The 12,522-nt window shown below is 46.5% G+C and overlaps 1 protein-coding gene and 1 long non-coding RNA gene across 8 annotated transcripts in view; one reads left to right on the plus strand and one right to left on the minus strand.

Moving 5' to 3' along the window:
* The window catches only part of mib1 (MIB E3 ubiquitin protein ligase 1), a 49,006-nt gene that overhangs the window by 15,788 nt on the left and 20,696 nt on the right, over positions 1-12,522 (plus strand). The gene's annotated exons all lie outside the window — the stretch shown is intronic.
* LOC307019362 lies at positions 534-9,790 on the minus strand. Its single transcript, XR_013802634.1, has 2 exons — positions 7,065-9,790; positions 534-3,555 (listed from the first exon to the last, which is right to left on the minus strand). It is a non-coding gene; the product is annotated as an uncharacterized lncRNA (long non-coding RNA).

Genomic DNA, 12,522 nt, shown 5'->3' on the forward strand with positions numbered 1-12,522 from the left:
AGATGGCGCTCTGGATCAGGTCGATCATGCAGGGTCTCTTAAATTGATGGGCATCGATGCTACAGGGTCAGTGTTATAAACTGGAGCGGTTACTAGGGGAAGTTAACAGCTGTATCCCGTGCTCAACGCTTTCAGTGTGTTCGCTTATGGTTGGTTGCGTCTGAGCGTGGTTATCCCAGACTAAATGTCATTCCCCTTTGCTGGTATTCATTTGTTTGGCATGAGGGCAAACTGTGGTCAGAGGGCTGTGGAACACCGAATAGCATTTGTATTTAAAACAATCGTTTAAGAAAAGGGTGCTAAAAGAAATGAACAGCAACACAAGTACATAAAATGCACAAAAACAGTAAACATGAGTTCACAATGAGTTTTTAATGTGTTTACCTTTTATAAAAGATACAGAACAAGTTTGCTCGATCCCCTCAGCAGCTCTTTCTAAAGTTGATGATCCCTGAAATTGTACAATTAAATGTAATTATATAGATAAGGGTCTTTCTGATGAATCCATATCTTAAATCCTTTTCAAATGATACGAGATCAATGACAACGTTAAAAAAACACACACAGAATTGAGCATGTGGTCAGCAGTCGGGGTCTGACTTTGTAGTCCGTGAGAGAAAACATATTACAAGGCTGATGTGTTGAATTTGATTGCATAGCGTTTAAACTTTAATGAATAATACTAAAGTTAGTTAGTAAGGGTCGGAGACTGGCAGAGTGTAAAGAAAATAGCTTGCAGTGCAAATATAAAAATGCAATGGGTGTGTAATGTGTATATGTAAACCAGCAGTCAGAATGTAGAGGAGCAGAAAGCTGCTCCGCTGTGGGACTATATTGATTTAGCGGGGAAAAAGTGCCGAAGCACAGCATTTTCTGTATCAGGGCTCCTGTTGTGTTTGTGTGTGCGTCGCTCGGGTCCACGCTCTGTCCCCTTGCCTTCAGAGAAACGAAGATATATGTCGCCTTCTCCAGTCTGCCCATTTACTTTTATTTCACGCTCGAGCTCCTGCAATATCGGGGAGACAGTCCACAAGTCCTAAAGCCCTCGAAAATCTCTCCCTAGGTTGAAATGAAAGCACCTTGTCTGGCGTGTTTTCAGTGGAAAGGCAGTTGTTTCGATTGAGTGCTTAAAGGAATTCCAGCCATAGAACCCTATTTCAAAAAAGGTGCATTTGACGACGGCCATGAGGTGGTGCTTGGAGTTGGAAGTTGATCGGAAGGCCATTGCATGAGGGATTTTATATGAAGCCCCTCTAGTAAGTGATTGATGGTATTATCGCTTCCTGATAGAAGGTCCACGCCTCTTGTTTAGATTGAGCACTGAAACAGAATGCTCTGGCATACGTTGCTTGAACAGATCTAATTTATCATTTCAAATCAGAAATATTCCAATACAAAAAACAAAGGGAGGAACAAAGTTACAGTGCGTCACAGTCCCTGGTGTGAGTGTGGGATGTGTCTTATGTGAGTGTTTTAAGAGCGCTGTTGGGTGTTCCAGGGGTGGACATAAGATTGAGGAAGACACATAGGAAGAACCCTGTGGGGCATCGATTAATCTTTCAACCTGGTGTCCCAAATACACAAACAAATCAAGTGTACCAACTGGGGCGCTGCAGGAGCTGGGGAGCGTTGCTATATTTCACCTTGTTCATTACTCACACACACACACACACACACACACACACACACACACACACACACACACACACACACACACACACACACACACACCCCCCCCCCCCCCACTTTAGAAGGTAAAGGCATGTCCTCCTAAATTAGACCTAGTTAAGTTTTTACAATTGCTACTAAAAATGAAAGCGCTGTTATAACCAGTAACGTGTCGATTTCCTCGGACATCCACATTGTGTTTTCACCCCGTGTGTGTTTACTGCAGCACGAGCCTGCAAGGGGGAGCCTGGCTCGTCTCTGTGTCTTTCCCCCGGGCGGCTAGATGCCAGTAGCTGCTACAATACTGTAAACAATACGATTAATAGCCCATGACTCATAACCATCTCCAAACAAGCCCTGCAGCGGCCGTCTGTACCCTTTAACGTGTCACCTCCCTGTAATATCCCCCCCCCCCCCCCCCCCTTCTCCTTCTCTAATACAGTGCTCAGCTTTTTCTTTTATAATGGCTACATATAGGAAAACCCCATATGGTAATCGAGCGCTCTGCAATCATTCACACTGTGCTCCAAATTGCAGTATTCCCAATATAATGGCAGTACTAATAGGCAGCAGCATAAGGGCTATATTGAGACAGAATCGCAATTAGAAAGAAAATAGTTGTGTTGGTCCGCAGTGGCAAATCTGCAAAATGGGTCAAATGTTTGCATTTCTAGTGGCTCGCCGCTTTATGCACACGTTCTTCTAGGCTGCCATTGATTGAATTAGGAGTCTTTCACCCTCTCTCTTGCTCATTTCAGACTAGGCTAATCAAGTCAGACCAGCGTAATTGAGCAAGCTCGTGTCTTTTACATTACCCGAATAGATTTTATGGTTATTGGTCCAACGGAGAACACTTTACATTCAAAATAAATGGAGAATGGAGTGCTATTCACTATGAATTAAATAAATAATTTGTAAATGCTCTACCCACATTCTCATATCAGTACGATTGATGAGACAAATGAAAGCGTTCACATCAATTTCAAAACTAAATTCACTTTTTTCACTGAGTTTAACAAAAGGCCTGTTTGACATGGCGTTAAGCACCAAATTAGGAAGGGAAAATAAAGGGAGGGAGACGCAGTGTGACGGGAATTTGGGTTAGATCTGCAGTAACGGCGACTGGATGTGTGAGACTGTAGCCGTTTGTGAGCGCTCTGTGATTTGTGCGTTTAGTTCTTCTTGTCCTCTGAGCATCTGGCTCTCATCCACCCCAGCTCTTCCAACATCACTGCAGGACACTTCAGGGGGAAGGAGGCCAAGCGTTTTACATGTGTGTGTTGCGTGTAGTCTCTAAACTATCATTTGCCCCCTTTCTCCCCTTTTTATTCGCAATGGTATCCCCGCTGAGCTGCATTTGTTTTCCCCTTTATTTCTTCTCTTTTGCTTATTCCCACCCGCAGTGTAATCGACTGTTTAGGACACGTCTTAGCCAGACAGCTGTACGGACATATCAGTGCCGTGTTTCTGAAATAGCGCACACGCTGCACATCCACCCCCTGCTATTTTTGAAGCAGCCATTGATAGTGTGGTCAGAATATCAATCCCCGAGGCAGGAGACAGAGAGGTAACACGCAGAAAGGAAAGTGGACCAAAGCAACATTTTGAAGCTGGTATTGGTTTCTTTATTATTGAAAAACAAGACATGACAATTACTGTACACTTTAGTTGTCGTTGGTAGAAGAAAGTCATCAGCTTGACGTGGCTCGCTGCCATTACAGTGATTGTGCTGAAGGCGTCCCAGCAGAAGGAGCTCCTGTTGTCATCAAAGCATAGCTACAGCTGGTTGAAGGGGACCAAATCCATTCAAGAGGTGATTTGGTTCCATTTTACCAGCTTTAGCAAAGCATTGTGGAATCACTGTTTCACGGACGGACATGGGAAGTGCTGTGGAGGGAAAGTGTCTCGAAGGCTCTGCTGCAGTACTTTTCAGTAGTATCAGAAAAAAGGCCACGTTGCATTTCAACATCTTATTACAACCTGCGATGAGGGGTTGTCACACCAAATGCTCATTCTCACTCTTTATTTCTTTTCCTGCCGGTTCACCTTCACCCACTCTGTGACATACATTACACTCGGCACATTACACGTTTCCCACCACACCGATAACACAGAGGCACAGTTGATCAACCTTACCTAACTTTCTCCTTCTCCGCCTCCCAGGCAGTCTATTTATCTTCCTCGATATCTTTTTCACTTTTATGCTCGCCCCCCACCCCCCCTCCCGAGAGTGAGAAAAATTGTTCCCTGAGAAAAGGATAATAATAATCTGTGGCAGTGCACTTGAGTCAAATGTCCTGAAGTCATGAAGCAATTACAGGCTCTGACAGATGGGCCCTGCTCAGAGCACGTTGCCGCTGCGGTCACTGAGACGGCCAACAGACAAATGCAGAGGCATAACCACACACACACACACACACACACACACACACACACACACACACACACACACACACACACACACACACACACACACACACACACACACACACACACACACACACACACACACACACACACACTCCCTCACTCATGCTCCTACGGCAGCACTCTGGGGTGTCAAGTCACAACATTAATTTGAAGCAGTCATTTTAAGTCCTCGAGACTGATTTGTAGTGAAGAGAGTTCTGTTTGAACAGAAACTGAGAGCAGATTATTTTAGTTTCTTTCACGGCTCAGTAGTACAGTTTTTTCCTCAGAAAAAAAATCAGGACATAAAGTACTTTGATTCAATGTTTGTCTATGTATGCCTGAAGCTTAAGCTAGTTGTTATCACTCATTAGCTCAATATCAATTTCCTCCTATTAGAGAAACATCAAACAGCTTCCATATTTTATTTATTTAGTTAGCACTAAGTTGCAGTTAAGTGACATTTATTTGGCCTTTTTTCAGCTTTCCTTATCATTAACTGCAATAAGTGTTCTTTTGACACTATTTAGCAAGAGGAATATAAAACATAGCTCAGCTGTTATAATTATTGACTTTTCTGTCAAGGCCCGAATGAGGTTCTCCGAGTGCCACTGACAGCTGAGTGATATACGGCTCTGCTTGTAGACAGGATGGAGGTCAATGTAGGGCCAGCTTGATATGGCACACCAGAGGGAGGTCTATTTGTAACATACACATTCATACTCGCTCGCTTACACACACGCAGTGCCTCAGTCACTCAGAGTCAGGTGGCCAGGCAGCTCACCTCGTCTGAGGGCCATAACAGGGCAAAAGCAGGGGGGACGACAGGCACTCAGCATTTGATAATGTCAGCATCTGCTGTGTTTGTCACTCAGACAGCAGGCCGTTGCTATTGAGGGGCTGGGAGAAACACGCAGTGCAAAGCCAGGCACCCCGACACGCCTCAGATGGCTTGACAGAAAAGAGAGCTAGACAGGATATCATGACAAACAGATGGGTATGAATATTGGACATACATTTAAAGAAATTAAGGTTAAAAAAACAGCTTAATTCTGATGTTCAGATTTTTTACATTAGAGATGGCCTTCTTTGTAAAGACGAATAGGCTACTTTTGTCAGTACACTTGGTGAACAATTCAGATTTGAGATGTTTGTATCAGTTATGTCCAATCAGCTTAGATAGTCAGCCCTCTGCTTGGCATATTAATCAGCTCAGATCAAGTGCGTTGTATTTCATTAGAACAGAGCTGTCGTACTACACAGCCGTACGTACACCTTTTCTTTGCTCTACTGCGGGAGAAATGTTGTAGGCACTGATACTTCCCGGCCAAATTTTGAATGGTGAAGCAATTTAAATACAAGTGTAGTATTTGTATATTTATACTAGGTTTTATTGAGCCAGTCATTATCAGATTTCTCATCGTTATTTATAATCTTTCTGTATGGATTTTCAAACTAGAGCCAAAATGCAGTGGAGAGAAATACCTTTAGAGAGCTTTGTATGTAACTCAAAAGGGTTTAAAGAGAGGTAAACCTGTGCTAAACCTGGCACAGGGATCGTGTATGATCAGAGCACAGGCCAGAGAGGGGGTCAGAATAGGTGAAAGTGCTAGATATGAATAGCTCCCCATGCAAACGACTACCTCCCCCCCCCCCCCTCGCTGCATATCTCTCTGTGCCTCTGTCCATATTCTGTTGCCTTTTATTTGTTTGAAGCGGTCAACAATTGGAACCAGCTGACGGGCCAGAGTTGACTCATGATCCTGCATTGTCACTTTTCGATGGTCTAATCTGACTGCCATGCAGCCCAGCAAAGCATTTGGCAAGCATAGCAAACGTGAACAATGAGAGCAGGAATCAGAGGGAGGGAGGGAGGGGAGCGCGGGGCAGCCGGGTTGATGTGGGGTGGGGGCATTAAGGCAGGGCAGTCATAGTTAAACACACACGATTGTTAACACGGAAGCCATATGATACAGCAGTAGGATAGAGCCGGCTCGGGCAGCAACTGCAACGTCAGTCTCTCTTCATTTCTGCCTCCTCAGCAACTATTTCTTTCCCTTTTTTAGTTGCATAGTAAAAAAAAAAATATACCCCTTTTGCTTTCTCTTTCCCCTATAGCCTTGTGGGCGCACTGGATAAGATTATGGTATTAATGGTCAGAAGCAGCTCCAGCTTACCTCTCATTGCTCGCCAAAGTTGGTTCTAAGTTGCAGCTGGCTGAATTTCAAGGGGCTGTAATGCAGTAAAATCGCCCAATAATGAAAGGAGGCCCTGTTCATATGGCAATGTCACAAGGCGACTTCTTGCCCATAGTTGGTGTAGGCGGCTAAATCGGTGCACTCAAATTGTGAACAGAGAAAGCTCAAAACATGATTGCTATCAATAAATGCTATCTTATGTAGTTGTCCAATTTAATTGTTGGTATATCTTGGATGAGAGGTTTTTATTGGCCAAGTGAGCCAGTTTGAGCAAGCAGCAAGTTCCCTACAGCGAATATTGCTGCAGTGAGACTGCCCAGAGACAGTATAGCTAATGTATGAGCCTTACCACTCACATCCATACTCTCTTTTTCTCTCCCTCTCTCCGGCTGCTGTGTTCTCTCACACTATGATCACAGTCGTATTAACAATCTTGAAAGCACAAAGACACTGCTGTCCAATGTCATTTTCCCAGATCGAGGACAAGCACCCCACTAAGAATACATACTTCTTTACATTCCATAGCTATCATATGTTCATATGGGTACATAAAGAAGTATGTACACCAAGGAGGTAATCTTAGGTATGAAATTGCCTCACCTTTCGCCAAGGTCAGGAAGTTATGAGCAGAACATTTTCCTCACCGTTTTCTCTCCCAAGTATGGTAGTGTGCACTGTAAGGTGACTTTGAGTGTACATGCAGTTCAAGGCTTTCCTTTGGTTGCCATGTAAGGCTGAGCTCCCATTCCCCCCCGCCCCTGAACATAACAGAAGTTTTGCAGTCCATACCATAGCTGACTGTCCCGGTGACCCCCGCTGTCCTCCAGAAAACTGGGAGAATCCAGGAGGATTAAGGAGTGGAATACAGCTTCCCTTTTTTTTTTTTTTTTACTGCAGTTTGAAGGTGGTCTTTTTCTCTTTCCAGGAAAAATGTTGAGGAGGTAGATTTAAGAGGTTGGTAAAAAAAAAGGCAGCGAAGATAGGACGAGCTTTCCCTTGATGGACAGTCCATGGTGTGAGGTGCCCTTGCGTGCACCTCGTCTTGTATGATGATCATCTGCTGTGGACCGTGAGTCCTGGGAGCAGGGGTGCACCTATAAGCTGATTGGCCCCGCTGACACACTAAACATTTTCCCTTCTCTCCTCCCACTCCTCTTTCAGCCTGCCTCCCTCACCGCCATGTCGTTCTCCTATTTCAACCCCCACTTTCTATATCCCCTCTCCTCTCCTACCTCTCACGTTGACCAATATGTGGCTCTTCCCCCCCCCCCCCCCCCGTCTCTCTTGTGTCAGCAACGTCCCCAGTGGGAGCGCTTGCTGATGTTTGAAAACGAGGGTGATCCAAGTGGAACAGGAAGCTTTTGTGAGCAGGATTTGGGCTTTAGGCGCAGAGGCAGGCCATAGGTCACATGAAGGCGCTAATGCCCACTCAGCACTTGTGGATTGGTTCTGGCTATACCCCCACCCACCACCCCCACCCCCCCTTTTTCTCTGGACCGTGTTCTCTGTCTTTTCACACATAGATCACTGTTTTTAATCGTCATCTTCTCTCGCTTCCTATTTCCTCTGATCCAACCTCACCTGTCTGTGTTTTTACAGAGAAACCTGCTGTTCTGTTGCAACGGGGGTGGAACAGATCAATAATGATTTGCATGCTCACGAGAATTGTTCAGCAAGTCTCTAATGAATCTTTGCCCCAGACCAACACATTCCACAAGTTGACACTGCCTGCAACCACACTTAGCTGGCCAGCAGAAAAGGTGCTGAGGCAATGGGTGTAAAACAGAAAATAGATTAGGGAAGACTATTTTAGATTGGGGACTTTTGGTTACTGGACGACAACTGGGTAATTGGGAAAATTGCTGCAATGTATTTGCAGTAGAAGGGTTTTTAATAGGTTGAACTGAAGGCAATAGTTGGTGGATGAGCCCGGTCCTAAAGGTGTGACGTCCTGTTTAGGAAATGTCACAGCCACCCGAGAGGGTGAGCAAATAGGAGAGAGGGGGGGGGGGGTGAAATTCCTTCCTACATACAGCGGGGTGAAGGTTGGGGAACGTGAATTAGCCCTCTGCTTGTTGTCTGTTCTGGTGTGGGCGATAGCACTGCAGCACTGTGTGCCCTGCATGCCCTGCCGAGCCTATAGCCATCCTTTACACCGGGAGACAAGAAACTGGGTTACTAGCCTTAGTGCTGTGGGTTCAGCCGGTGACACACATCTACTCAACCAACCATTGCTTCCCAATATCCCCTCCTGCTCATCCTCACCTCCACCCCCCCTCACATCTGTGTTAATACACTTCTCCCAGCTGTTTGCTGTCAATCCGCTTTTCTCCCTGTTCAGCACTCCTGACCTGCCCGCTTTCATTATTCTGATGCTTCGTCATCCCTCTGGTCGCCACATTCCCATCCTTCCGCCCCAATCGGCCAACCTTGGACTCAAAAAGTGTGACGCGTCCTCAAACTTACCTCCCATCAATCAAGAATGCCAGTGACCTCCCCCGCCCCACTATTAAATTGAAAAGTGATCTTTTAAAAAAAAGCTATTTTAAAAAAAGACAAAATATTGTGCATTGAAAGTCCTGGTATATATAGTATCCTTGATGGTGACAAAAGCATCTTGGAAGGTGTCGGACGCAGAGGGCGAATTGTTCCTAAGGGAATTTCTCTCCACACCAGTCCAGGTCTGAGTTAACGAGTCCGTCATTAGATAGCGGCAGGGCTGCAACCATGAAGCCTAATGAGCCAAAGAGCTCTGCTGCTGCAGCATGTCCGGCCAGTGCCAGGAACACAAGAGAGAGAGAGAGAGAGAGAGAGGGGGAGAGTGCAAGACTGCAAGACAAGAGAGAGGGAGGGAGGGAGGGAGAACAAGATGAGAGAGATAGTGGAGAGTGCAAAAAAACAGGGCTAAAATCCATGTGGACCATAGCAACTCCCCATCCTCCTTTTCCCTCCTCCACCTCCTCCTGCATCCTCTCCATACTTCCCCCCCCTTTTTTTTAATAAAGCCTTTAATTCTTTCCTTCTCTTAAGACAAGAGAGGAGAAAAACGTGGTCTCTGGTTAAGTTCTGTCCCAGTGCTGCTGCTGCATTCCACTCCCCCTTACGACTACGCGACTCACAGGCAAACCATGCGGTTAATAACTGATCGCATCCAGAGAGGAGAGAGGAGAGAGGGAAGAGGCAGGACGGGAGACATCGAGGCCCGTCGGGGGTAAACTCCGTCCGAACACGAAGGAAGAGCATATATATTACCTGTCGGATCAGTTTCTTCTCTGAGCTGATCCTTCTCTCTCCCCCTCCTCTCCTCCTCTTCCCGTAGTGAAGAGAGCCATAATGACCTAGAGAGCGCTCCAGCTGCTGCAGCCATCGTGTGTGCCGGGTGCACGCCTGACTCGCTGAATCAGCTTCTATGATTGGGGGGAGGAGGAGGAGGAGGAGGAGGAAGGGTGGTGGTGGCGGGCGGGTTGAGTGCCAGAGTCAGTGAGGGGAGGAGGGGGGAAAAGGAGAGAAGGCGGGCTCACACACACTCACACATGCACACACATTCCCATACAACCACAAGTCATACCTATAGAAGAGGAAGACGTGGGGCTGACATGAAGAGCTGCCATTTGAAAAAAAAAAAAAAAAGGGGGAGGCAGAGAGAGAAGAGGGGGGAAAGGGTGGGGGGGGGGGAAACTGCAGCACTCTCCTCTCCATCATGTGCATTCTGAGGGAGAGAGAGCTAGGAGGATGCCCCGGTCGTTTGGAGGAGGCAGAACGTGTACCAACCGTCCTCCCACCTTGCCTTCTTCCGGTTCCATCGACACACACACACTCACACTCACACTCTCACACACACACACACACACACACACACACACACACACACACACACACACACACACACACACACACACACACACACACACACACACACACACACACACACACACACACAGCTTCATTCTACTCTTAAAATGTGCTTTTATTATTCAGTGGAACTTTATACAGCGGCTAAGAACAGCGACTTTACTGGATGTTTTAGAGCAGAATTGTGATTGAGGTGGCTGTGTCTCTGCGCTAGAAGACAGCTGTACTTTTAAAAGTCCCTTGCGAGACATGCAGATTTGATTTCCAATGCCGGAGACTAATGTCGCGTTGGAATGTTTCTTTTGTGAATCTTTAGTATGCAGCTTCTAGACTGTGCATCTCCAGGGGTGACCTTTTTCACTTGGATAAGATCAAGTGGAGATGCTGCCGCAGTTAAGAGGGCAGGGAGAACACGGCGGTAGCAAATTAGGGACACGAGGTCAACCGGCCCCCCGCCCCACAGAAAGCAGCTCAACGGTTAGCACTTTGCGGGAAGCCAAGCATTTGAAGCATGCCTCGGCCCCTGTTGCCGGGCTGCTCCTGTGTCTTGTCTCACCACCTCCCTGACCATATTTAGTCAAGCAGCGCAAAAAATAGTTCCCTGCTCCGCTCCACTCCACTCTGCTCTTCTCCTTGCCTCACCCCTCCTCCCATGTCCCCTCCCCCCCCCCCCCCTGCAACTGTTGGCTACCGGCTCCGGGAAGCCTCCCTTACGGCTCCCTGCCTATCGATTCCACCGGCCTGCAAGGAGAGAGCAGCGTTAGGCCAGCTAGCCCCCGCTACCATTTGCTGCGCTATTTTTAGTAGCTCCAAATAAAGTGGTCTCTCGTGCTTCCACTTGTATATTCTTGATCCACCCCCCCCCCCCCCCCCCCCCCTTCCACCTTCCCCTGCTTTACGTCCTTCACCACCAACTCCACCGCCTCCTCTGATACCACCCCCTTCACTCTCTGTGTCCCTTTGACCCCCCCGCAGTCCCTATCATTCTTATTTTAAAATAGAGCTGCAACACACTGCTTATGGTAGAGCTTCCGTCTGCTCACCTCTATACTTAGAAGAACTGCGCACCCGAGTAATGGAGAAAGGGAAAGGGTAAACGTGTAGCGAGGAGGGTGTGAGACAGCAGGAAATATTGTTGTGTTTTCCCGTTCATTTATTTATACTGCTTTTGGCAATGCAGGACAAGTGGCGAAATTCACCTCTGACGCACTGAAAAGTTGTGGCTGCTCCCCCTCTCTCCTTTTTGAGCTCCCATTAATTTTCAAGTGTCTTTTTCAAGCTTTCCCGAGGCGCGGCCACTGAAGAATCTGTTTAATTAGTTGGTCTCATCACGGGGCACATCTATACCGTACGCAAGCAATGTCCTCTGTGCCCTCCTGCCTTTTTCAGACTCGTCTTCTCTCCTCTTATACCTCAATGACAACTCACGCACTTACTTCCCCCTCCTGCATTTTAACTGCAGAGTGCCCCAAGATGTGGAAGCTATATTTCTTTTTCTTTAAAGTAATCGTATGGAAACCAGACTGTGGCATTTGACTTGTAGTGAATGCGATTGTGAGAATGCACAAACACCCTCAATACACCATGATCATTCGTCAAAGTGTATTTTCATGAGGCAGAAGAAATGTCCTGGTATTCTCTGCTACTTTATTTGATACGCGTTTTAACAGGCTCCCAGTCATTCTGCACTCACCCGCAGTTAAATCTCCTTTTTCATGGCGTAGATAATACCGCAGAGATTTAAGTGTGCAATTTAATTAATGTATTGTCACTGCAATTTATAGCTTTTCGATTACTTTATCTTTACGGCTGTTACAAAAATTGACCATTCACGAGTCAAAATGGATTCCCGAGCTAATGTGTCTGCTCAGAACTTGACCTTACATGGCCAATGTAAAATGCTGAATTGCAGCTTTATGAATGGCAACTGTGCCTGTCCACCTGTTACTGCCCTACAGACTCAGTTTACACACCACTCCACATTGAGTGTCCCCTCCATAGGGAACTTTCCATCTACTACATGTTAATTCACACACACACTACTTACTGTACATGTGCGTTTCAACTTGATGTTGTGCATTAATCCCCTTCTCTATCTCCACCAACGACACCCTTGTGTGTTTTGTGTATCCCCCTCAGTGAGTCTCCACCCTGCCTGTCCCAGCCACCCAACCCACCAGTTTAATCTCAATTACGTCCAAACATCCCATCTGCATCCGAAACTAAGCAGCATGGCTTACATCTTCCCACCATGATGAATAGCACGGGCTGAATGTTTAGCTGAGCAGTTAATCGATCAATAAGAAAAGGGTCGACTAATGGATGTGTTTTCTTTCACTGGATGAAGGGGTGGGACGTATTGTTCTACCTATGACTACCGCTTTAGACGTACCTC

The sequence above is a fragment of the Notothenia rossii genome (assembly GCF_949606895.1).
Source record: "Notothenia rossii genome assembly, chromosome: 9".
Lineage (NCBI taxonomy): Eukaryota > Metazoa > Chordata > Actinopteri > Perciformes > Nototheniidae > Notothenia > Notothenia rossii.